At 43.4% G+C, this 25,435-nt stretch overlaps 1 protein-coding gene and 2 pseudogenes across 2 annotated transcripts in view; 2 read left to right on the top strand and 1 right to left on the bottom strand.

Moving 5' to 3' along the window:
* The window catches only part of LOC114637200 (E3 ubiquitin-protein ligase TRIM39), a 158,775-nt gene that overhangs the window by 58,087 nt on the left and 75,253 nt on the right, over nucleotides 1–25,435 (top strand). The gene's annotated exons all lie outside the window — the stretch shown is intronic.
* LOC114637203 lies at nucleotides 6,567–8,710 on the bottom strand (annotated as a pseudogene).
* LOC114637201 lies at nucleotides 21,274–23,490 on the top strand (annotated as a pseudogene). Its single transcript, XR_003713739.1, has 5 exons — nucleotides 21,274–21,347; nucleotides 21,588–21,857; nucleotides 22,112–22,387; nucleotides 22,954–23,229; nucleotides 23,357–23,490. The product of XR_003713739.1 is annotated as a saoe class I histocompatibility antigen, A alpha chain-like (transcript).

Here is a 25,435-nt window from a genome sequence, read left to right as displayed (position 1 = left end):
CAAACCAGGAACAGGCCTTTCAGGAGCTATCCTGGTTTTTCCATCCACTGGTGCTGATGCCTCCTCTCTTGTGTTCTGGTGGTGTGATTCATCCAGGGATTCCCACAGGGCTATGCAGGTCCATGTAGATGCTGGGAATTAGACCACAGTTCTCTGGAAGATCAGTCACTGCTCTTCTGCTGAGCCAGCTATCCAGCCCCACCTGATCACTTCTTAACCCTCCACACAGTGACTGTAAAACTCTTACCTTCACATCACTAGAATAGCTATTCTGTTTTTAAAACAGGCCACCTTTCACATTTTATTCCTTTGATATATTTTGATTGAAGTAGAATTGCATCATCCCCGCTTCTCTCCCTCTATCCCTTCCCAGTTATTCTCCCTTCAGCCCCTTCCCTATTCTTCCCCTTAATAGCTTTTTCTCCTTTAGTTATCAGTAACAATGTGTGTGTGTGCATGTGTTTACACACACAAATATATAAATGCAACATGCTGAGTCTGTTTTTGTTGTTAGTGTATCTATGGTTTTAAGCCTGACCACTCCCCACTGCTCAACCAATAAGAGGCTCATCCCTGGAGAGGCCAATTCTAGCTCAGCAATCATCAGTTGCCTGTAATTCTTTGTCTAGGGGTAGAGCACCACAGAAGTTCCCACAGTCACATTACCATGTTTTATTGCTGCTGCTCCTGTCTTGTTTTTGCAGTTGTTTCTAGGAGAGACTGCTTCACCCCAGACTCCCTGCTGTTCTGGCTTTTATTATCTTTCCATTCTTTCTCTCCAGAGCCATAGGTGCACGAGCAGTAATGTCGATATATCAGTGGGGACTGGCCTCCTCATGATCTGCTGATCTCTGCTTTGTGCTCAGTCGTGGTTCTCTGTGATGGAATCAGTTTGCTTTTTTGATGAAGGATGGTAACTAAACTTACCCAAAAAAAGATGGGTCCCAACATAAAGAGCACAACTATTTTCATTTGAGAAAAGGCACTGTGTTATTTACATAGTAACACTGATACTTGTATCTAGGAGTAAGTGTAACTTTAATTTTCATCTTACAAGTTTGTTTGTTTCAGTCTTTAACTTTGACCCTTATCTGTGGAAGTTAGGTCCTGGGACTTCCTCCCAGCCCCAGGCTCACAGAAATAAAACTCAGAATCAAAATAAATTTATATATACCTTGGCCATATAGCTAGGCTCTTCTCTGACTAGATCAAAACTTAGAATAACTCATTTATTGTAATCTACATTCTGCCACATGGCTGGTTACCTGTGCTCAGGTACCAAGCATCTATCTCTTCACACCTTCCTAGGCGAATATCCCCTGCATGGCTCTATCCCAGAATTTTCTCTCCTCTCAGATGTTCCACATCGTATTTCCTGCCTAAGCCATGGGCTAGCAGATTTATTGACAGGTGCTGCACCCATAGAGACATAAGAAATTATTTCCAAATAATTTCCTAAGTAATTAATCGGAAGAATTCTTTTTCAATAAAATGAAGAGGAGGCCTGAGACTAGAAAAATGTCTCAGTGGTTAAGAGTACTGTAAGCATGTCCAGCAGACTCTGCGCCCAGTGTGCTGTAGAGAAATGACATGAGGTGACTGCTCTCAGCCAGCTAGCTTCAAGGTGACTTAAGAATATCTGTAAATTGCAGCACACTGGGACAACGAGAAAGCATATTTTCTCTGCAGAGAATTCTGATGTCCACCAAGTAAGCCCCATGCCTGAGGAAGTGGCCTCCGTGACCATTTTCTCATGACACACTTAACGTTGTTGTAATTAACTAAGCAACCCATAAAAGAGTTGGACTCCTGACAGACTTCTCAGTCTGCAAGGAAGTTTGGGTCACCTTGAACCCAGATATTGAGTTGAATCTATGAGAAATCTTTATTCTGCTTGCCTATAAACGATGCTAGAAAATTCAATAAAGTATGCAGTAGTTCACAGTAACTCTGTATCCCCTGTGTCCTGATTAATGCAACTATACTCAAGGGACTCCAATGCACTAGACATTGATAGTGTGCCAGGATCTCAGGCACCATGCCACTGCTTTTCCGGAGAAGTCTATATTACCTTATAAAGTAAGAATCCACTTGGAACCTGGCTCTCTTCTTATAGCCAAGAACTTCTAAGACAGCTTTGGAATAAAATCCAGCCTTTAAGTGATTTTTATTGAAGTGCAGTTGACATGTGAAAAGTTGCTCTAATTTATTTTAATAATTTGCTAATGTTATCAGTGCCTCACTAGGCAACACTGGATGGCCTGGAACTGGCTCTGTAGATGAGACTGGAATCATACTCACAAAGATCCACCTGACCTTGCTTCTGCCTTCTAAGTGCTGGGATTAATGGACCACTGTTGAAGTTTGGCCTGTTACTATGTATTGTAATACTAAATACTGGCCCCCAAGATCTGTTTATCCCCTGAAGAATAGATCCTCAGGGATAAGGAAATCCTCAGGTACACCAGGTAATGCTATGTAACTTTGCTTCTTAATTGAAAACTATTGGTTAAACAAACATACTGAAAGCCTGTAGCTGGGCAGAAGAGAGATAAGCATTGCTTCAGTTGCTGAGGTTGGGGTTCAAGGAGAGAAGACAAGGAAAAAAAGGAGAGAGAGCAGAAGAGAGAAGAAGACACCATGGAGCAGATAGATTGTGAGACCATGGCCCTGAGGGCCAGCCAGTTGTAGTAGGAGCGGCTCAGATGGAACATGGCAAGTTGTATATTGAGGTTATTGATATGGAAGTAGACAAAATAGCATAGAAGGTTGATATCATCCCAGCTCTAGTACTTTTAAGGATTATTATAAATATAAAGGTTTTGTGTCTTTTTATTTCAGAGCCAAATAATTGAAAGTGGCTAGAAAATCCCAATTAATTTTAAGCACTATACACAGCCATGTATGGCTAGCTGTACTATCAATGTGTACAAATCAGTGTGTTTGTGTGAATATTGTACACTAGAAAAAGGTCACCCCCATCAAGGCCATATTGACACAGAATCCTGCCAAGACCTTTATATGGGTGGATGCCATGCTAGAGGCACCATTCTGACCTAAGAGCCCAGCATAGAGACCCCAACACTTGCAAAAATGAGAGCAAAAACCAAATCCATCATAGCCCATAGATCTGGGAAAGTCTCTAAATGTACTAATGTTACATTTTAGATTCTGTAGTTCCACTTCTTGCTAACTGTTCTTGCTAACTGGAGTGTGTCAACCAGAATTTTGTGTGTGAGTATGAGTGTACACATAAAAAGCCTTGTAGCTATATCATTTGGGCAAATTCCCTCTTTGGCCAGGCCTAGACTTTCCTGATACACATCTGAGATCCAGGTTCTGATATTACAAACATAGAGAGTCTCTTAGAGACTTCTGTCCTGAACAAAAGTCATGAGGATCAGTGTTCACAGATACTGAATCTCTCAAAGAAAACAATATTAGTTAAGGTTCTTTATAGAAACAGAACTTATAAAATAAATATATGTTTGTATCTGTTATGTGTGTGTGTGTGTATGTATGTATGTATGTGTGTGTGTGTGTGTTTTCCATATGTATATATGAGTGTGTGCATGTGTGTCTGTATGTGTATAAAGGGTATTCATTAGAATGCCTTACAGGCTGTGGTCCAGCTAGTCCAAGAATCACTGTCTATTTAAGGAAGGTACAAGAATCCAGTAGATGTTCAGTTCATGAGACTGGAGGTCTCAGCTGATCTTCCATATACACCAGAACCCTGAGGAAGACTATAATGGTAGTGAAGGAATGGATTCCAGCCAGAGTGAGGGAAGGCAGACAAAGAGCAGAGGACATTTCTTCTTCCATGTTCTTTATAGTGCTGTCAGCATAAGGTTTGGCTCAGTATAAAAGTGTATCTCCCCAATTCAGAAGATTGAGATTAAAAGCGAGTCTTCCCACCATGCCAAAGACCAACATCCTGTGACCCCGGTGGACAGACCAAGCCTGAGATGACCCCTGCCCAGTATCATACAGAGGGAAGGCATAGCTAGCTCTCCTGAGATGACCCCAGATACCCAGAGACCCCAAGAGGGACTAAGATGAGCAAGTAAATGGTGGAGAGATGGAAGAGAATGAGAAGCAGAAGGATGAGTACACAACGAAGAGAGGCAGAACAGGAGACTTGAGAGTAGTAAGGAACAGCCTGATCTGAGTAGCTGGGGATGCCACCTAAGGCCATGGTGAAGTCCTGGCCCCTTTTGTTGCTAAGGGCCATGTCTGGATTTGTGGCCCTGCAGGAGAGGGAATATACTATCATCAAAAGACAGATGGATGTCCCTGCTTTGGGCTGCCACCTGGGGCCATGTATGTCTGAGGGTTGTGTGGATCTGGCCCGAGCATTTGACTGGGGTTCATAAGAGAGCTGGCCTAAATGCGTGAGAGCAGGACACCTGGCTCTGCACCTTACCCCCTTTAGTACTCAGGAGAACAGGGCTCCTATGTCTCCTAGGAAGCACAGGTTGTTGGCCCTGGTTGCAGGGGTTGTGGGTGAGCAGGCCCTAAGGGTGTGTGCTTTGGAAAGCTGGTTCTGCCACACCTCTGCCATGCAGTGGTGTGCTCGAGGGAGAGAGGCCCTCCCTTTATCCTTTGCCACCTATGGCAGGTGTGGAAAGCTGACCTTAAGGTCATGAGAGCGGGAGATCTGTTCCTGTCTCTCACCAGTTGCAATACTTGGGAGACTAGGTCCTGCACCTTGTTTGGGCAGCACAATAGAGCCCTGCTGGTATGGGTGCAAGCGAACCTGCTTCAAGGGCCTGAGAGCCAGAGTGCTAACTCTGTCTCTTGCTGGTTGTGGCACTGGGTGAGCTAGCTGGGGCAGAAGTGAAGAGCTTGCCCTAATGGTGATGGTGCAGAAGAGCTGGCAGGTTAACTATCAGCTCAGCTACCATCCAGGCCCAGACCTAGGGCTTTGAGTTGGCCTACCCCAACATGTAACTCACCTAGGAACTCCTCGAGCACATGAAGGGATTGGTCCTACAGATATCAAGCTGCAGGAACTCCATGACCAAGGACAACAACAGGGTATCCAAGAGGAATCCTGGTGAGGATCCAATATTGATAGTATAGCAGAAGCCAGAGGCCTTGAACCAGACTAATTACTCATTCCAGTGAATGTTTGCAAATAAAGAAGCATGGACAGGGCTGGAGAGATGGCTCAGCAGTTAAGAGTATCGACTGCTCTTCCAGAGGTACTGAGTTCAATTCCCAGCAACCACATGTTGGCTCACAAACATCTGTAATGGCATCCAATGCCCTCTTCTGGTGTGTCTGAAGAGGGCAATGGTGTACATAAAATAAATAAACAAATCTTTAAAAAAAGAGCAAGAAGTGTGGACATATATACTGTGAGACTCATTGTGATGCACTACAGTTTCCACAATGAGATTCTTTTTCCCTTTTTCTTTTGGGAGGGAGAGGTTGCAAGGGCAGAGGGTGGGTATGAAGAGAAAGGGAGATGGATGGAATTGGGTTGCATAAGAACAATTCACCCAAAAAAATTTTTTTTACAAAAATCCTCATGTTCAAGAAGGAAGAATAAATTTACAGCTCATTGGAAACTAAAGTTCAGTCTCTGATGGAGGTCTCCCAGGCCTGCTGCTCCTGGATCAGGAGAGATGACTGGGGAAGACACACAGGTCAGCATGGAGAGGAGTCATGCTCAGGTCTGGGCTCAACTCACTTCCTTATGTTGTACTGACAGGAGACAGAGACCTGGACACAGATGCCAGCCATTGAAGGAAAAGTCAGGAGCTTTTGAAATCACACAGAGTAGGTATCTCACACTGTAGAAGGAAATGATGAAGGACAAACACTGATTGGTACCAAACAGCATCCATACTAAAAACAATTCCAGTATAGCATGTCACCCCAGCTCAGGAATGTGTTCTCCGAGTACTTCCTATTCTAACTGGGAGAGATGCAACAGACCTCTGGGCACTGCCCATACCTATGGCTGCACAGAATAAGACATATTAAGAGCCCACAACAATGGAGCCAAGAGAGAAAATGTGTGAGCACCTACAATGGGTACCTGTCTTCTCTATTGCAAGGGTCTCAGGAATCAACTCTGACTTAATTACTGGCAGCTGAAGTACAGATGCCTCTTTCACACCTGTGGGAAGAACACAGCCAGTGAGAGACTGAGGAAGCAGTAAAGATGTGGGGGTGGGAGGGGTCTCCTAGTCAAAGCCCAGGAAAGTTTCTAGAACTGTGACTGTAGCTCAGTGGACAGAGGAGTAACACAATGTGAGATTGTACATAAAGAGGACTAAACTGGTCTTTTATGCGTCTGTTCTCAGCAGGGACCTTCTCTGTGACATCTCTCTGTCTGTAAGGAACCAGAACCAGAATTCCATCACCACCATCAGGATGGCAGTGGATCTGTCTATATTTCCTTCATGTTTTATGATAAGAGTTATTGTCAGCACACAGGCCCCAGTGCCTGTGTGGATACATCTTTCTTCTAATGAGGCAGGCATGGTACGCCTATAGCTTGGTCTTGAGATCTCTAGGGAAACAAGTGCTCAGACCCTGCCCTTTTCTTACCTTTATTTCTTCCACACCAGAAAAATCACCACAGTTCCTACCACCAAAGTTCCAAGAACCAGGCCAATGAGAATTACAATGATGGGGATCCTTGGTGCAGGAGGCTCTGAGGAGGGAAGGGAAGGAGGAGTGAGGAGTCTAATCCTAGCTCTCAACCCTGATCCTGCTCTGGTTCTTCAAAGAGCTCACACTTTTCCTGACAGCAGAGTGTGTACTCACACCCACTCCTTACCCCATTTCAGAGTGAGAGGCTCAGGTAACCCTTCATGGTGCACATGACAGGTGTATCTCAGCTCTTCTCCAGAAGGAACCACCACAGCTGCCCACTTCTGGAAGGTTCCATCCCCTGCAGGCCTGGTGTCTGGCAGCTCCATGTCCTGGGTATGGTTGTTCCCATCCCTCTGCCAGATCAGGGTGATGTCAGCTGGGTAGAAGCCCAGGGCCCAGCACCTCAGGGTGACATTGCCTTCAGGTCTTACTCGGTGGGTCACAAGTGTTTGGGGGGCCTCTGAAGGGAACAATAGGAAAATTTAGGTATTTTGTGTTCATTGTAAAGACTGAGCAGAGCTCATGTGACCATCCCTGGAAAGGATGGGAGACTGGGATGAGTGAAGGAGCAGAGTCCATACAGAAGCCCAAACTCAGAATCTGGATGATCTACTCTTTGGAGTATTTTATAATAACCATGAGTCAACATAGAGCAGGAGACTCTGGTTTTCCCTCTAGGCAAACAGATTTGTGGTTCTGACTGGGGAGGGGTCTGAGGGACTCAGAAACACTAGAGTCAGACATTCAGTGTCATTGTGCATGGACAGTGACCAGGCCTGAGAGAGGCCTTGATGCACAATGCAGATGGAAGGGAACTGCTGCTTAGTCGACACACTGAACTATCCTGGGAAAGGGTGAATCCTCTGGAGATTCCCTCTCTTATGTTGAGTCAGGAAACTGAGGAGCTAACCTTCCCCTTTGATGCAAGACAGTGTAAGTATTCCAGCTGCTCCCTGCTGAGGAGGAGGCCTCAGGGAGACAAGAGCTCCAATCTCAGAAAGCAGAAGGGGTTGTTAAGGCTTCTCTTACCAGAGCGCAGCAAAGTCTCCTTTCCAAGGTCCAGGCATCTTAGAAGCCTTTCCACACAGTCCCCTTGCAGGTAAGTCCTCCAGTTTTCTGCCATGCCTCTGGTCTCCCAAGTGCTCTTCAGGTTTTTAGCTGTCTTGCCCTGTGCAGTCCAAGAGCTCAGGTCTTCATTCAGGATGATGTAATCATAGCCATAGTATGCGAGCCGGTAGTGACCGTGGAGAAAGCGCCCATCACTTGCAACATTGCAGCCAAACACTTCCTGCAGGGTGTGATAATCTGCCCCAACTCCATTCACCCTCTGGTCACTGTGATGCTTCTCCCTCTCCCTCATTTTTGTCCCAAACTAATCCCCTAACCAGGTCACAGTCTCAGGTTCTCTGGGGTCTCAGGTCTCCAGGGGTCCCTTTAACTTTTGCTTAATCTCTGACTCAGGGACCTAGAGTGTAGTGTTTTGAGTCAGACCAGGAGGGCATTGAGGTATCATGATCTCATCCCTGAGGTGACTCACCATCCTTCCTGTGTTCATAGTAATCCACCATGAACCTAAGAAGTTGTCTATCTGTGACAAGCGCAGGGCTTTTTCTGTCTCCTTCTCCCAATATTCAGGTGGCTCCTGCTCCATCCAAGCAGCCAGAGGTTGCATCCTTGCAGTCCCTGCTTTGCTGTCCAATCCCTAGAACTGTATGGAGTCTACATAGCCGACCTGGATGAACCGGGGTTCCCAAATGCCATACTCCAAAATCACAATGTTGAAAGTCTGCAGCCAGTGTGAGCCTGTGGGTGGTGCATATTGAGACCCTGAGTCTTCAGCCTGGACCCAGAGCAGGTTGGTAGGGGACAGAGGAGGGGTGGTGGTGGGTCTGTGGAGAGGGTCAGGGGTCCTCCAGCTAAGGGATCAGGGAAGGTCTGGTTAGGCAAGGGAGAAGATGGGGAGATGAGGATTTCAAGTGCTGGGTCCTGCTCCCCAAAAGGCCAATTCCCTCCAGGCCCTGCACCCACCTGCACAATACTGGGTCAGGGCCAAAGCCACCAACAGGAGGAGGAGGGCACAGGGTGCAGGGTTCCTCATCCTCCCTGATGAGTGGAGTCTCAATCAGGACAGGTATCTCTTCACTTTATAACTCTGATGTGGCTGATGCTGATTGGCTTCTCTTAGATTTCCCAAAGGTAGTGACAGAGACCTGATAGGGGTGGGTCTTGGAGAGATTAATTCCTGGGGGTGCAGGATTTCTCGAGTCCTGCTTCCCTACCTTGCACCCAGTTCTGCAGCCTGGTATCCTGGCATCAGTGTCTAAGCACAAGTCTGTCTGTCTGGTCCAGGTCACAACATCCTTGAGTCCTAGCCCAGAGACCAGCAAGTCAGAAGTTGTCAAACCTTTCAATATTAGAATCTCTGTACATGCTTAGACATTGTGTAGCCTCCTGTGGTGACTGTGCTTGTGTGGATTATTATACCAATCCATATCTATGATGGTAGGAACTAGAGGATTTGAGAGTTGTGATTCAATGTAGATATCGATAACTATCAATGTAGATATTGATAACTAATTGCGTGAAAGCTGAATGAAAAGAGAAAGAACTATTTTCCAACATGAAACGATGCTCTCAGAAGAGTGTTTTTGATATTTAACATTTCTGGAAGTCCTTATTTTCATCTTCCCCACCACTGACCATTGGATCTTGTGTCTTCCTTTTAGCAGTTTTTTTAAAATTTGAAACACAGAAAAATGCAGCTCCACAGATATATTTTAGGAGAAACAATGTTAAGACTCAGCTTTCTTTGTATGTATGTTTGTGTGTCTCTGTGTGTACATAAGGTTCCAGAAGAGATAGTGGGAAACCCTGGATCTGGAGTTAAGGAACATGTTAACTGCCAGACTCAAGTGCTGGGAAATCAACTCTGGTCTTTTGCAAGAGCAGCAAGGGCCCTTCAGGCTAGTTTTCTTTTGAGACATCATCTCAGTATATAGCCCTAGCTGGCCTGGAAGTGGCTATGTACACCAAGCTGACCTAACACTCAGACATCCATGTGCTATTGGCTCCAAATTGCTGGGATTTAAGGAATTCACCAACCAAGTGGGCTAACTGTACATTTTTCTAATTGATAAGTCAGTAAATGGGCAGAGGTGGTACTTCCTCAAGGTTGTTCACACCGAGGACTTCAAACATCATGGAATGTTTCATTATTGGCTGCATTGACATCCGTAGGAAAATCTGACACACTGAATGAGTGTTAGGTTAATGAATGTTAAAGTAGGGTGTTCTTTGACCAAGTTTTTCAGTACGAATTGTCAAAAACCTCAGTCATTAATATGGTCATATATTTTCCATAGAAAACTTTGTAAGCATTAAGTAGCCCTTAAGTTGATGGTGAAGTATTCAAGTGCTCAGAATCATCAATTCTATCTTGGGAGCTTAGACATTATCTTCGTTGTAGTCAACTGGGGAGGGGTTGGTGGATGATGAATGGACTTTTATACTTCTTATGTTGTAGGAGCAAGACAATACATTTCTAACTATATTACAAAGGAGTTCAAGGTGGGCAGGAAGAAGAGCTCCACTAGCCCTGTGTGGAAGCAGATGCAGGTTCAACATTTTGGGGAAATAGTTGTTACTTAGGCAGATTCTTTATTCAGCTTCCTGGAGTGAGATCCACTACCTGTGAATGAGGGGAGTCTAGACTGGCTGCTGTACAGTTCTGTGAAGTTAGCACGAACCTCTGTACATGTTGTTTCCAGTGATGTGTCTCTGAGTTTAGTCCTGTTGATCACAATCGAGTCCTGGTCAGTGGCTCTGGGCCCAGGGCTGGAGATCCTGCTCTGAGATGCCAGGTTCCAGAATTCTGTAGCCTAAGATTTGCCTGGAGGTAAGGTTTTCCTTTTGGGAAACTTGGAACAAGTTTCATGGATTCCTTAGTGAGAATCTGTTTTGTTTTCTGATCAAAACAAGGCTTATTAATGGCCTTCCTACTGCTGCTTGCAAATGTTAGTCATTAGATTATCCAAAGCAGTGGTTTTCAACCTTCCTAATGCTGGGACACTTAATACATTTCTCTTCATGTTTGTGGTGACCCCCAATCATCAAATTATTTTCATTGCTACTTCATAAGTGTAATTTTGCATTTTAATCACAATGTAAGTATTTTTAGATAGAGAGGTTTGCCAAGGGGGTCACCACTCACAGATTGAGAACCAGTGATTTAGTTCCATGGTTAGATCACTGTTGTGAACTAGGTCATACTTGAGTGTGGAAGTCTATGGAATCCTAATTTTTTTGATTCTTTTAAATTGGCATGGATTCTGTGAATATGAGGCTATTAAAGTGTCTCTCTTTACACCAATATAAACCCTAAGACGGTGTAAAATATTATTTAATACTAAAATTTTTTCTAACAGAATTCTTCTATTGTAGCAGGACATGATGGTGCATGCCTGTAATCCTAGTCATTGAGAAGCAGAGGAGTTCAAAACCTTCCTGAGCTAGACGGAATTAATTTCTCAAAGGGAAAAAACAATGACAAGAATTCACATAGCAATGAAATACTTTCTGTGTACAAATCTCATCTGAAAAGTTACTGCAATCTTTTCTCGACAGGGATAAGTAGACACACCTAGATTGTCCCAGGTCAGCTAGGTGTCATAGCACACCCAAGTAAACCCAGCACTTGAGAAGTGCAGGCAGGAGGATCAGGTGTTCAAGACCATGGAAATCTATGGTGGAGGGGAAGACACAGGCTCACTCTGATAGAATACCCTGAGAATGAACTGGGGAAAGTTAGACAACAGCTGTCAGAGCAGGTGAGCAATGACTGGAAATCTCTAGCTTATCAGCAAAGAAATACAGGAACTGATACAGAGCACAGCAGGGAAGAGTCCTCCTGTCCTGTACTTAAGCCGAACTCTCATGTTAGGATCCTACAGATGAACTTCATGGGTAGGCAAGCAGTCACTGACCTCTTTTTCTCTCTTCCCTGTTCCTCAGAACAGGAGAGTGACACTTCCCTCATGTGCAGCACTGAGCACAGTTCTAGCTCTCAGTAGAAGCATAAAAGAATACTGGTTGGGGTTGGGACACATGGGCACAGATGGACAAATCTGCCAGGAGTAAGCAAGGGTGACTTAGATAAAAACTATTAGCAGCAGTGTGTGATGGCAACAATCATGTAGCTTATTAGCAAAGTATAAAAGGAAACATTACAAAGCAGAAGAAGGGAAAAGTCCAGAGTTCATAAAGTGGAGACTGTGGGCCTAGAGATTACCCTGACCCAGTAGAAGTGACTAGAGCTATGGTAAAGACAGAAGACCCCTGAACACTTAACGGAAGATTTGTGCTGTTATTGGCTATTGGAGCATGATTTTGTGCACCATTTATTCAAATTATGATTTCTGTACCTAGATACCTGGTTGCAGCCCAGATTTTGGCATTGTCATTATTATGAGGTATCACCTGACTCAGTATTTTATAAACTGTTGTTTTCCATCATGTTCTTCATGGTCAATAATCTTAGAACTGAGCACCCAATAGGTGGGCAGGAGAGGAAAAGGCTGCAATTTCATTCCTAGAGTGAGGGGTTTGGGGGTGTGAAATGGGGATATAGATAAAGAAAGAAGGCAGAGCTAGTCTAAGATGGAAGGTTTCAGGACACATGGTTGAGAAGGGGGCTGGGCCAGCATTCTGAATTAGAATAGCTCAGAATTTCCCCTGCTATTGTACCTAGTGTTGTTAATAAATACAAAGATCTTCATGTCATTATTCAGAGCATGGGCAGGCCTACAAAACTGATTTTTTTTTTTTACAATTTACAACTGACTTTCTTGATCATTTTTATTTAAATGTGTGAATATATATGTGTGTGTGTGTGTGTGAATATATATATAAATATATATAAATGTGTGAAAATATATATATGTATATACATCCTACATATTTCTGTTAAGCTATATTTTCTTAAAATAAAAAGCTGTTTTAAATGAAGAAACAACCCATTAATTGATGGAAATGTTAAAGGCCCTTGCTAGAATATACATTTTGAGGGGGAAAAAAAGGTCTGTTCTCTCCACCATAATTATGCCTTGAAAAATACTTAATCCCCTTTTAAAATGTCATTCTTACATGCAAGTAGTTACAATATTTTCAATAAGCCACATGTCTCAGTCTCTTAGTTCATGGCATGTTAAGTATGATTTGGTAAAATCCACATAAGCAGAATTACACTGATGTCCATTCACTTCCTAAGTATGTAGAGATCCTGTCATGAAAATGATTGGGAATTGCTGACTTATTTTTTCCCAAGCTGGACTCAGAAGGCTGTTGTCAACTGGACTAGCACAAGCTTTAGGGTAAGCATCATGTCCCAAGACACTGCTTCCAGGATAGCAGTCCACAGAGGTGGGTCTGAGATGCAGCACCCAGGATTTCATCTTTGCATTACCCACCCACCTGTCCCTGTCACTCCCATAGAGAAGTCTAGGAAAGGCAAGCAGCCTCCCTGATGTCAGGCTTATGAAATGAAATGAGAACTGTCTTCAGTCAGTCTCTACTCATCACCCAAGTTGAGGACCACTATGTTCCATGTCCTCCACTTCCTATGGTAGTTAGCTCTGACCCAGAACCTGACTAAAGACTGTCACATCTGAAGGGAACTGGTTAGAGCGATTGTACCATGTAACAAGCCTAACAAGCCTCCATTGTCACCTAACCAAACTCTTCTGGCTTTACCTACTTGTCAGCCCTGTCCAGCTTTCTTCTCCACCCTTTATTCAAACCCCTGGGTCTTAACCCTCTTCATGCTAGTGAGCCTGCCTTGGTTCCCAGGAGGAAGTCTGGGGTCTCACTGTCTGCACTCCTTTCAATTCATACTCCATGAGATATTTACATACCAGGAGGACAGTCGGTTATATTCACTGTTTCATCTTGTCTCATTGCCTACCTTGGGTCGTAGTAATGGAAACTTCCATGATACAAGGAGCAGATGATTCCTCATGACCCTTGTGATCCAATTGTTTCCCTGGCCACTAATAGAATGCTTTCTTTCCACAGGTTAGAGATGAGAGAGCTATGATCAGGCTTCTGGTAAGTATGGTAGCAGTGGATCCCCTGAGACCCTGAAGGTTGCAGTCCCAGGAGCTCATGCATCAGCTCATCCACCGCATATCTCCTCCATCTCATTTCGGCTTTGAGTAGGTCCTGTATGGGTTTTCCTCAGTTAGGTAAAGCAGCTACAGTACATATGCACTGGCTTCTGTCACAGCTATGCTTCCTGTGTTTTATAGATATCATTCCCAAGTGAGTAAAAATGTCCTTTACCCACACTAAAAGTGTTCATACAGTAGGTTTTAAAGCTCCTCCAGAAACTGGTTTCTTGACTTGGCCTCACCCTCTCACTGTGGTTTGACAATTGCCCTGCTTTCAAAGCCTAAACTTCTCAATTAATAGGTCAAGTTTAGACATCAATTGACATCTTCCAATGTGCATACAGACCTCAGAGTTCTGGGCAAGTAAAAAGAGTAAACAAAATGATAAAAGAAACTCTAATAAATTTATCATTAGAGTCCAAGAAGGGTGGGTAGACCTCTTTCCTTTGCTTTGTTTTTTGTGCATGCTACACCCCATATAGGAAGGGATTTACCAGCAATGAAATTATGTTCAGAAGACCTTCCCTGATACTTCCCAAGCTTAGAGACCAGCAGCTGGCAGAACTCTATAACCACTCCTTTCTCAAGTCATTACAGGCACTCTTGTCATCTACACAGACTATTCATTAGACTATCAGAGAGACCCAGCCAACCTCCAAGTCCAATACCAGTTTCCTTTTGTTCAGTCCAGTGATTCCATCTGGCTCAAGCAGGTAACTAAAGGAATGCTAGAATTAACTTGTAAATGACTCTTCATGGTCATTCTCTCCACTTCTTTGGGTGTGAAAGTAGCAGGCATGACACCATTCATTATCACCACATCCAGGCCAAGAAAGTGGAAGCCACAAATGGACTATCTCCTGGCTTAAAGACCCATCAAAATTGAGGCTTCATGCGGGTCTTTGGTGTTTCTACTCCTTGCCCTTCTACCTTCTCCTGAATCTTTTGTTTGGTATAAATATAAATAAATATAAAATAAATAATAAATATATAAAATAAATAATAAATATATAAAATAAATATTGGATTATGGTCCAATTCCCACAACCCTCAGGCCTGGGCCTAGAAAGACAGATACAGGGCAATAGTTAATGTGTCTACAGACCATCAGCCTATATTCCATCTTAGTCTTTGCTTATTGATATACACTTTAAATGTCTGGTTATACTGGGAAAATGGAAGTGTGGTAATGTATCTTCTGATTTAGAAACAGTTTAACCTTCTATATATACCCTGCAGCCTAGGTGCCCTAAGTACCAGAAACAAGGAAGATTTCAACAATTACACTTGTAAATATGAGACTTCCAAAAAAATTCCTTAAAAGATTGTTTTGGAAATTAGAAAATCCTGAGGAAATCTCACTACGTGCCACAGGAAGAGACCCTAGGAATACAGTTAATCATTCCCAGCCAGAAATTGTCCAGGATTGCTTAGACATGCTTCCCTACACTGCATAAGGATAGGATCTATCTGGACTATCAGCCAATTGATTTACAAAATTCAGTGGTTGGAGGAAGCCCAAATAAACATGAAAGGACTTGACCTAGGAACTCCATCTTACTCTGATACCTGATATTCTGCCTTGTTAGTAAATTCATCTGGATGGCATTTATCACCAAGCCCTGAGACTTCTAAACGGGCATGCACTAATGGCTTGACTAGAATACCTCTTCTAATGCTTTTCAAAACTAGTTGACATGTTGATCAAAACCTTGCAAAAGTGGTTCTACATAATGGGAGTGCTTAGACTTGGGCATCTTTACCTTCAGGCAAAGTTGTTTATTGTGGGAAGATAGCCACAGGCCAGAAATTGCCTATTTCATCTGAAGACAAAATACTGTTCAGAAAAAGGACACCTTATGTAGAATAATCAACCATGGCTGGGCAGTGGTGGTGCACGCCTTTGATCCCAGCACTTGGGAAGCAGAGGCAGGCAGATTTCTGGGTTCAAGGCCAGCCTGGTCTACAGAGTGAGTTCCAGGACGTCCAGGGCTACACAGAGAAACTCTGTCTCGAAAAACCAAAAAGAAAAAAAGAAAGAAAGAAAAGAAAAAGTAAAAACAGGAATAATCAACTGTTAGCACTGCCAAGACAGGGTAAATACTCCTTCATAATCCTGCTTTCCAAAGGCCTGTCAGATGAACCTGGGTCAGATGGTTGAAGATTGATTCTCCAACATTTTGAAGAATTAGGGGGCTGTCCAGGTAGTCAGCTGTCTCTACAATTGTTTAAGTTTGAGAAGCTATGTTTAGTTCCTATATCCAGATGTTTAAGTCATTCTCAGATTTGTGATGGGGTTGAGGACTAGTTTTAGTCTCATAATTAAACTCATGTTGTTTAACATTGAGAGAGAGGTTATAGTGTGGAATGCATGGTTTTCAGATGGCTTTACTGACTAAAATTTAAACATAATCTAGGGATAAAATTATAATTCTTTAAGTTAGGAATGATGGTAAAGTACTTTATCTAATTGACCAATACAATGGACTGGATGTCATTTGTATATCCCTACTGTGTAATTTACATGATTGTTATGGTTTTGTTCAATTTATGTCTGGAGAAGAGTTTTTTTCTTTTTCTTTTCTTTCTTTTTTTTTTTTTTTTGAGAGAAAAGGTGATGTGTAGGGGTGGTTCTAATGCTAAGGCCCTGTTCCCCAATTGGTTTTTGATCTGTCAATAAAGAAGCCATGGACCAATTTTTGGGCAGAAGGAATAGGTGGGACTTCTGAGTTCCTGGAAGCAAGAAACAATTGTAAGTGAGAAGAGGAGAGTTTGTCATGCTTTGGAGAGTGAAAAGCCAAGTAGCCATGTGAGATCTCGGGCAAAGCAGTAGCCTATGGCCACTCCTATAGATGGGCAGTTGGGGGTGTTTAGCAGGGTCTCAATGTAACTGAACAACTAAAGTTGAGGGCAGGTGGGGAGGTGTGGAGCTAAGAATATTGATAAGAGCATGCTTTTTCAGGTGGGAGATAGTAGAGCCCAGAAATTATGTCAAAAGGCAAGTTGAAATTGAACAATTGTATGTGTCTTTGTCATTTATCCATGGATTCAAGGGAAGTTGAAGGTAGCTCATGATACTCTAGGAACCTGTCACCCAAGGGAGATGAGTTCCAGCATCATATCATCATTGTCTAGACAGGAGCATGTCACACAGCTTAGGAAAGTGACAGTGTAAATGAGGAAGTATGTAGAAGTCCCCAGTGCTGGCTTTCAGAGCAGAAGCACCTGCCTGAGGTCTCCAGCTGGAAAGTTCAACCTAAGGATTTGCCCTCACCCTCCTTTTTCTCTCTGTTTCAAATTTTTATTTTCACTTTCTTTTTTTTTTCTGTCACTGGGGATATGTCAACAGTTTAATTTCCTCTTTTTTTGTGAAATATTGATTTATGTAGCCTGAGGTGGACAGGACCTTGCCAGGTAGCTGAGGACACATGTCCTGGAACACATGTCCACAACATCCCACATAAAGAATGTGACCACTAGTCATGTAGCACACAGTTCTCCATGACAATGAGGACTGGATGGGCAAACCTAGAGGGTTTAGTCAATAAGCTTCCCTTCCTGGACATTTCTTCTTGCAAAAGATATTTAATCTCTGGTCCACATTAACTAAGTCATATGCACTCATTTTCTTTCCACAATAAACAATGAATAAACAGTTTGGACAAACAAGGACTATCTCTCTCATAAAGAACTGCTATGGGGGGAAGCCTTTATCATATAGAGCCACACCACCTAAGTCTCCAGCAGAAGGCCCCTCTGTCCTCTGGACACAGACACTCACTCCTGAGCTAAGCTGGAGTCCCTCCACACCAACCCCCTCTCTATGCACCCCTGGGCTGGTTGCAGCCCTGTGCAGCTTCCTCATTCAGACTCCACACAATTCCCAGCGGTGAGTGGATCCCAGGGAATTTGGGAACCCCTGTCTCTTTGGCCTCAGCCTGTATTGTTTCTCACCCCGGCTGGGGCCCTCATCTTAGGCTGCATTCCACACCCCACACCCTGATAGTAGAGAGGATAGAATGTAACCTAGAACCCTCTCATTTCATCTGCCCAAGCGGCACTCACACACACCAGCGACAAGGCAGAACTCAGATCCACATACTACTTAGTTTTTAATTTGTTCAATTATGTTTTAATGTCTTAGTTTAGAATAGGTCCTGACTATGTAGCCCAGGTTAATTTTGAACTTGGAAACATCCTGTTGACAAAGCATGCTCTGTGTTGGTATTAAAGACATGATACAACACCATATAACACACAGGGCTGTCATCAACAAGACTTTGACTCTAACATCACTGATAGAATAGCCCTGAGATCTGTTGTTGGATAGATACAGAAACAGTGCCTATTAGTTTCAGTGACAGTTGACAAGAGAAGACAATGACACCAGATTCCTACACAGAACTGAGGACAGGTCTGAACAGGCTAACTGCAGATATGAGAGAACAGCACAGACAATGGACAAGGCCCTAAAAATGCCTGAGATCTTTTCATCACATAACCCAGGGGAACAGATGTATTGAAAGAATCAGGATGAGGAGATAGCAAGATGACATAGGTGGTAAGGGACAATGTGTAAGCCCAGGTGGACCCAGCAACAACTGTGCTCAGTTCAGGCCTTGTTTGACTCCACACTGAAACCAGTGCCCTAGGCAATGGATTCATCACAGCAAACATGGATTTCATGAGGTTCTGAGCCTTTATTTTCTCTAGTAACTTTTCTCATCTTTAGAACACGAATCAATCACACAATCTGAATAGAAGTTGCACAACCATATTCACATGCTTAATTTACAAAAGAACCATGAAGTTGTGGCTCAGTGAAAGCTAATTCGAATGAGGGATGGAGGTTTCCCAGCCTTGCCTATGTTGGAGCACGAGAGATGACTGGGGAATACACACAGTAAGAATGAGGATGGGGCTTGTTGCTGCCCATTACCTCTTACAGTGTGCTCAGAGTAAACAGACACATAGTCATAGTTAGATGTAAAAAGAGAAAGCACCAGGTCTTGAAGCCACAACCAGAGGAGAAAGCAGAACAAATATTGTATGGCTCAGTACCACATTAAGGAATCTGTCTTATCCTGTAGATAAAAAGACAAGGAAGAAATTCTGATCAGTGTCTTTAAATGGTGATATACTGAAGAGGCCATCACACACTCAAACTATCCCAATCCCAAGTTCCCATCCCCCGGGGTTTTATCCTCTAGTCTTTTACCTGTTGTACACCAGGCCCTTTAGGATGTCACTTTTTAATGCTGTAACAAAAGGCTGAACATTCTAGAGACTTTACCTCCCAGTGAAAAGCAAATTAAGACCAGGTCAAAGACATTGAAGATGGAACTAAATGAGGAGCTACGGGAGGGCTAAGATTCCCCGTAGGCTCTTTCTGTATTACTACAAGTTTCATAGGGATAAGCTACCACTAATATTACTGGCAAGACTGAATGAGCTATCTCTTCTTTAACTAATGGAAATAAAGCCTGTATGTATTACCATGAGTATTGGAGAGATAGAAGCTATAATTACTGGAAAGCCCGGATATAGCTGTCTCAGTTTTTATCTCTCAGTTCTTTTATTAGAGATCATGGAAGCAGCAGGATCTAGAAGGCCTAAGAGATCTCCTGGTCCTGGTCAGATAAGTTTTCAGAAATTGGAGGAATCATGATAGAAGAGTGTACCAGAACAAAGCTAACTGGACTCCTGGATATCTATTCAAAGTAAGAAATTTCTCTCTTACCTCTGACAGCTAAGAATCAGGTCTCTGCCACCTCTGTCATTGTGGTTATGGATCTATCCATTATTTTCTTTATTATTCACAATGGAGTTAATGTCAGCACTTCACCGCCAGGCTGAATCAGCAACTGCGTGGAGGAAATTTGCTGTCATGTGGCAGGACACCATCACAGCTTGGGCTTGATATTCTAATCAAAAACATGAGCTAAGATACCCTGGAGCCTTCCTTATCTCTAGTCCTCCTCTTCCATACCAGGAAAGTAACCACAGCTCCCATGAGCAGAGCTCTAAGAACAAGAGTGGTAACAATAACCATGATGGGGATGGTAGGCTTAGGAGGCTCTGGGGAGGGAAAGGAAGGGAAGCAAGGGAAGCAACATTCAGGCATCTGACCTCCAGTTCACAGTTTTGATCCAGATTCGGTTGTCCCGAAGGACTGCCACTCTCTCTGAGTAGTCTCTGTGCTCACTCCCAGTCCCATCTCAGGATTATGGGTCAGGCAGTCCCTCACGATCCATATGACATCTGTACCTCTGCTCTTCCCCAGGAAGCATACTGCAGATGCCTACTTCTGGAAGGAAAGTTTCATCTCCTGAAGGCCTGATCTCTACAACCTCTATGTCCTGGTTCTGCTTTCTCCCGTCCCTCTCCAAGGTCAGGGTGATTTCAGGAGAAAAGAAGATCAGGGTGATTTCAGGAAAATAGAATTTCAGCACTTCAAGGTGATTTTCCTGTCAGGTCTGGTCTTATGGATCACCTGTATTTTAGGGGGTTATGAGGGAAATCATTAAAAACTTAAGGCATTCTGCATTCTTCCTGAGGATCCATCAAAGCTCAATGTTGTTTTAAGAATGGAAGGGATAGTTGAATTGAAGGAGAGGAGCCAACTCCACACAGCAGCCTAAATGCAGATATGAATAGGGTAATGTGTTCTTTGACAAGTTTCAGAATCAGCATGAGCCAGCACAGAGCAGGAGATACTGGATCTCCCTCTAGGAATATGGACTTCTGTTTCTGACTGGGTATAAATGAGAGACTCAGAAACACTGGGATCAGACCTTCAAAATCATTGTACACGGACAGTTAACAGGCCTGAGAGAGGTCATGGTTCACAAAGCAAATAGAAGGAACTGCTGCTTAACTGAAAGACTGAACTATCCTGAGAGAAGGCTTAGCCCTCTGGAGAGTCCCTCTTTTGTTGACTCAGGAACTCACAAACACTCTTTCCCCTTTGATGCAAGCCAGAGTTAGTAGTCCAGCTGCTCCCTGCTGAAGATAAAACCTCAGGGGACAGGAGCTTCAGTCTCAGAACAGATGGAACAGTTTGTCCTTAACAATCTCAGCAAAATATCCTTCCCAGCTCTGTGAGGAGTGAGTCCATGCAATAACCTTTCACACATGTCTTTACAATTTGTGCATAACCTGACTCCTCTCACAGTTATCTGAGCATCTCAGCTGTCTTGCCAACTGTGGTCCAAGTCCTCAGGTCCTCACAAAGTGTGATGTAATCATGGCCATTGAAGGCTAATTCTAAGAGTCCCTGACTGAAATATGCTTGAGGCGACACATCTGTGGTGGATCTAAGCTGGGAAAGCAGGACCGTAGAGAGTTTCCTTTCAGGCATTCACCTTTCCATGGCCCAACACAAACACCTTCTATCACTCTCACTACCTTTGGGAATTTTAAAGAGAAACCAATCAGCCTCCTCTGTTCAAGATTATAAAATGAACACCTACTACTCCTTCTCCACCCTTAAAATAGGATGAAGACCTTTGTTATCAAGGCTCTCTTGCTGCTGGCTCCTGACTGTGCTGGCCCTGACCAGCCATCTAGAAGGTGAGTGTGGGTGTCTATAGGGAAAGTACCCTACCTGAGAAACGAAGGACTCCATCCCTATGGATGCAGCACCATGAAAGTCCATCTTCTCCCTAACCCAGGAGAACAGGTGTTCCCTTTTCTACTGTGTATCCTGTGCCTGTCCCTTGTTTCCTGCTCCTAGCTATCCTCAGGGGCTATGTTGTAGAGCACCATAGGGTCCTAGTGTGGGCTTAATATCTAAAGGCTCACTGTACCTAGGTTCACACTTTGTTGGCTCTTTCCAAACTCTCTTCATCTGGTATGGTCTTCTGGAGCCCAAGTTTATCAGTGTTGGCTTTCTGGATGATACACAGTTTGAGAGGTTCGACAGCGGAGAAAACTTTCCTGCGATGAAGCACTGTGCACCATGGAGAGATCATCATAACCAAGATTATTGGAAGAAGAAGTCACAGAGGGCCCTGAGAGATTTTGAGACCATGGGACAATTACTGCAGTTAATGCTCCACACCTACAACTACAGTACGCTTGGTGAGTGTGCCCCAATCAGAAATCTCAAATTTTCTGCTTTTCAAGTGGTTGACCCAGATCTCCATGTCCAAGGTTTTCCCTTGGAAAATGTGACCAATGGCTTGAGAGAGCCATGGGACACTGTCCTGGTTTTCTGTGCAGTTTAAGACCAAATTGGGCCACTTAGAAATGTCATAAGGGAGGGAACAATCCAAACAAGGGCCCTCTTAAAGGTTAAGGCCTGTTGGAGTGACTGAGAATGTGTACTTGTGTAGGATATCACACAATCCAGAGGAGGTATGGCTGCCATGCCTTGCCTCGAGGGTACTTCAGTCATGGATTCTTAGAAGTATCTTTCAATGGCCATGATTACATCAGGCTGAATGAGGACCTGAGGACTTGGACAGCAGTTGGCAAGGCACCAGAGATTCTCAGGCAACGGTGGGAGAAGCACGGTTTTGCAGAAACTATGAAGATTTATCTGGAGGTTGAATGTTTGGACTCACTCCTCACAGAGCTGGAGTATGGGAAGGAGATTTTACTGAGAACAGGTAAGGACAGAAACTGCCCCATCTATTCTTATACTGTAGCTCCTGTCCCGTGAGTATTTCTCCTCAGCAGAGAGCAGATAGTCTACTAACTTTGTCTTTCATCAAAAGGGAAAGAGTGATTGTGAGTTTCCTGGATGGACATGAAAGAGGGACTCTGCAGAAGGCTAAGCCTTCTCTCAGGACAGTTCAGACTGACAATTAAGCAGCAGTTCATTCTACTTGCATTGTGAACTATGACTTCTCTCAGGCCTGTTCACTGTCCATCACAATGTCTTTGAGGTCTGACCCCAGTATTTCTGAGTCTTTTATCTCTCTCTACCCAGTCAGAACCAGAAGTCCATATTACTAGAGGGAGATCCAGCATCTCCTGCTCTGTACTAGGTCATTCTGTTTATGAAACTTTCCAAGGACTAGATTAACCCATCCATAACCCGAGTTTATGGTGCTATGTGGGTTTGACAGATCTTTATTCTAACTCTCCTGTGCATTCACACAAAGTTACAGGAGCATTGATAAATACCCAGGAAGAATGCCAAATACTTTAAATTTTGAACTGTTTCCCTCAGAACCCCCTAAAATACACGTGATCCATAGGGCCAGACCTGACAGGAAAATCACCCTGAGGTGCTGGGCCCTAAGCTTCTACCCTCCTGAAATTACTCTCACCTGGGAGAGAGATGGATGCAACCAGATCCAGTACATGGAGGTGGTAGAGACCAGGCCTTCAGGAGATGGAACTTTCCAGAAGTGGGTAGCTGTGGTGGTCTCTTCTGGAGAAGAGCAGAGATACACATGTCATGTGAATCATAAGGGGCTGCCCGAGGTCATCACCCTGAAATGGGGTAAGGACTGGAAGTGAGTACAGAGACTATTCAGAGAGAGTGGCACTCCTCAGGGACAACTGGAAATGTTCAAGACAGAGAGCTAGAAGTCAGATGCTCACTCTCCTTCACTTCATTCCCTTTCCAGAGCCTCCTGAGCCCACCATCCCCATCATGGCTATTATTATTGCTGTGGTTCTTGGAGCTCTGCTTATGGGAGCAGTGACGACTTTTCTGATATGGAAGAGGAGGACTAGAGGTAAGAAATGGACAGAGTCTTAGTTCATGTCTCCATAGGAACAACAAGCCTAAACCGTGAGAGTACCCCGCCACGTGACAGTAAATTTCATCCACACAACTTCAATTCATACATGGTAGATGTATTGAGAGTAACACCATGTGAAGCGTAAAGAAAATAATAAACAGATTCATAACTACAATGAGAGAGGTGACAGAGACCTTATTTTCAGCTCTTTGATGTCAGAGGGAAACTCCTATATAGAATAGACACCCAGGAGTCTAGATAGCCCTTCCCTATTTTTCATCTGGATCGACACTAACAGTTCTGGACACTTACCTGAGTTAAACATCAGGAGATTCCTCTAGCCCTTCTAAATCATGCTGCCTCCATGACATCTAATAAAATGTTTTATTTCCAGGGGATAAATAGGAGACAGCTATGTTCAGTCTTGTAAGTAACAATAGTTGTGGCTCTTCTATAACAAATTTATACTGATATAGAAAAGCGCCCATGGGGAATCTCAACTATCTCATAACTCCTCTTTTCTGTCTTCAAAAGCTTTGATGTGGTCTTACTTTGCTTTATACTGGGAGGTAAATTTTCTAGCATATCCAGCCTTCTGTTGCAGCATTAAACAGTGATGCCCCGAAAGGGCCTGGTGTGCAACAGGGAGAGGACCAGAAGATATAACTCTGACGGTTGGGAACTGGGACAGGTTGAATGTGTGAAGGACTTTCCAGTATGTCATCATTTAAAGCTACATATCTGAGCTTCTTCCTCCTTTTTATCTACAGGATAAGACAGATTCCTTAATGTGGTACTGAGCCATACAATATTTTTTCTGCTTTCTCCTCTGGTTGTGGCTTCAAGACCTGGTGCTTTCTCTTTTTACATCTGTGACTATGTGTCTGTTTACTCTGAGCCCAGTGTAAGAGGTCCTGGGCAGCAACAAGCCCCATCCCCATTCTTACTGTGTGTATTCCCCAGTCATCTCTCGTGCTCCAACACAGGCAAGGCTGGGAAACCTCCATTCTTCATGAGAATTAGCTGTCACTGAACTACATATCCATGCTTCTGTTCTTAATTAAGCATTCTTATATGGTTGTGAAACTTCTTGCCAGATTGTGTGACTGATTGATGTCCTAAAGATCAATAAATCTTGATGGAGAAAATAAAGGTTCGGAACCTTATGAAATTTGTGTTTGCTGTGTTAATACTTTACTTATTTGGCATTGGCTGCTGTGTAGATTCAAGCAAGGTGTAACCTGCCACTGTTGTTGATAAGTTTGTTTGGGCTTTCACTTTGCCCCATTCTACCTGTGTCATCTTGATATCTCCTCATTCCAGCTCTTTCAATACAACTGCTTCTATAGATCATGTGATCAAAAGATCTCAGGCATTCTTAGGGCCTTGTCCATTGTCTGTACTGTTCTTTCGTGTGGGCACATAGCCTGTTCAGGCCTGAGTCTGATGTTAAATAGGGTCATGTTTACATTCACGTTTCAACAGGAATTATGCTTCTTCTCAGTTTTGTGTATGAGTCAGGTGTCATTGTCTTCTGTTCTTAACTCTCAGTGACAATATTAGAAAGTATTTCTGGCATTGTCACACAGCAGCTCTCTGTCCCATTCTATCAAAGTTGTGAGAGGTAAAGCCTGGTTTCTCACAGCCCTGGATGTTTTATGTCTGTAATATGAGCAAAGAAGATGCTTTGTCAACAGGATTTTTGCATGTTCATGATCAACCTGGGCTACATAATGACAACCTCTTCCAAAGTAAGAAATAAAAAAAAATAATTGAACAAATTAAAAACCAAATAGAATATTGTGGACATAGCTCTACTATGCTAATATCAATCCAAATAAATCTCAAGTAGTATGTGCATTTCATATAGAATATAGGTTGATTGGAAGGAAAGGTGAATAGAATAAAAAAAAATAAGCTAATACCTGATGGTACAATGCTTAAATCCCTAGTGGATTTCAT

Source organism: Grammomys surdaster, unplaced genomic scaffold (assembly GCF_004785775.1).
Source record: "Grammomys surdaster isolate TR1022 unplaced genomic scaffold, NIH_TR_1.0 125231, whole genome shotgun sequence".
Taxonomy (NCBI): domain Eukaryota; kingdom Metazoa; phylum Chordata; class Mammalia; order Rodentia; family Muridae; genus Grammomys; species Grammomys surdaster.
This window is presented reverse-complemented; position numbering and strand designations above follow the sequence as displayed.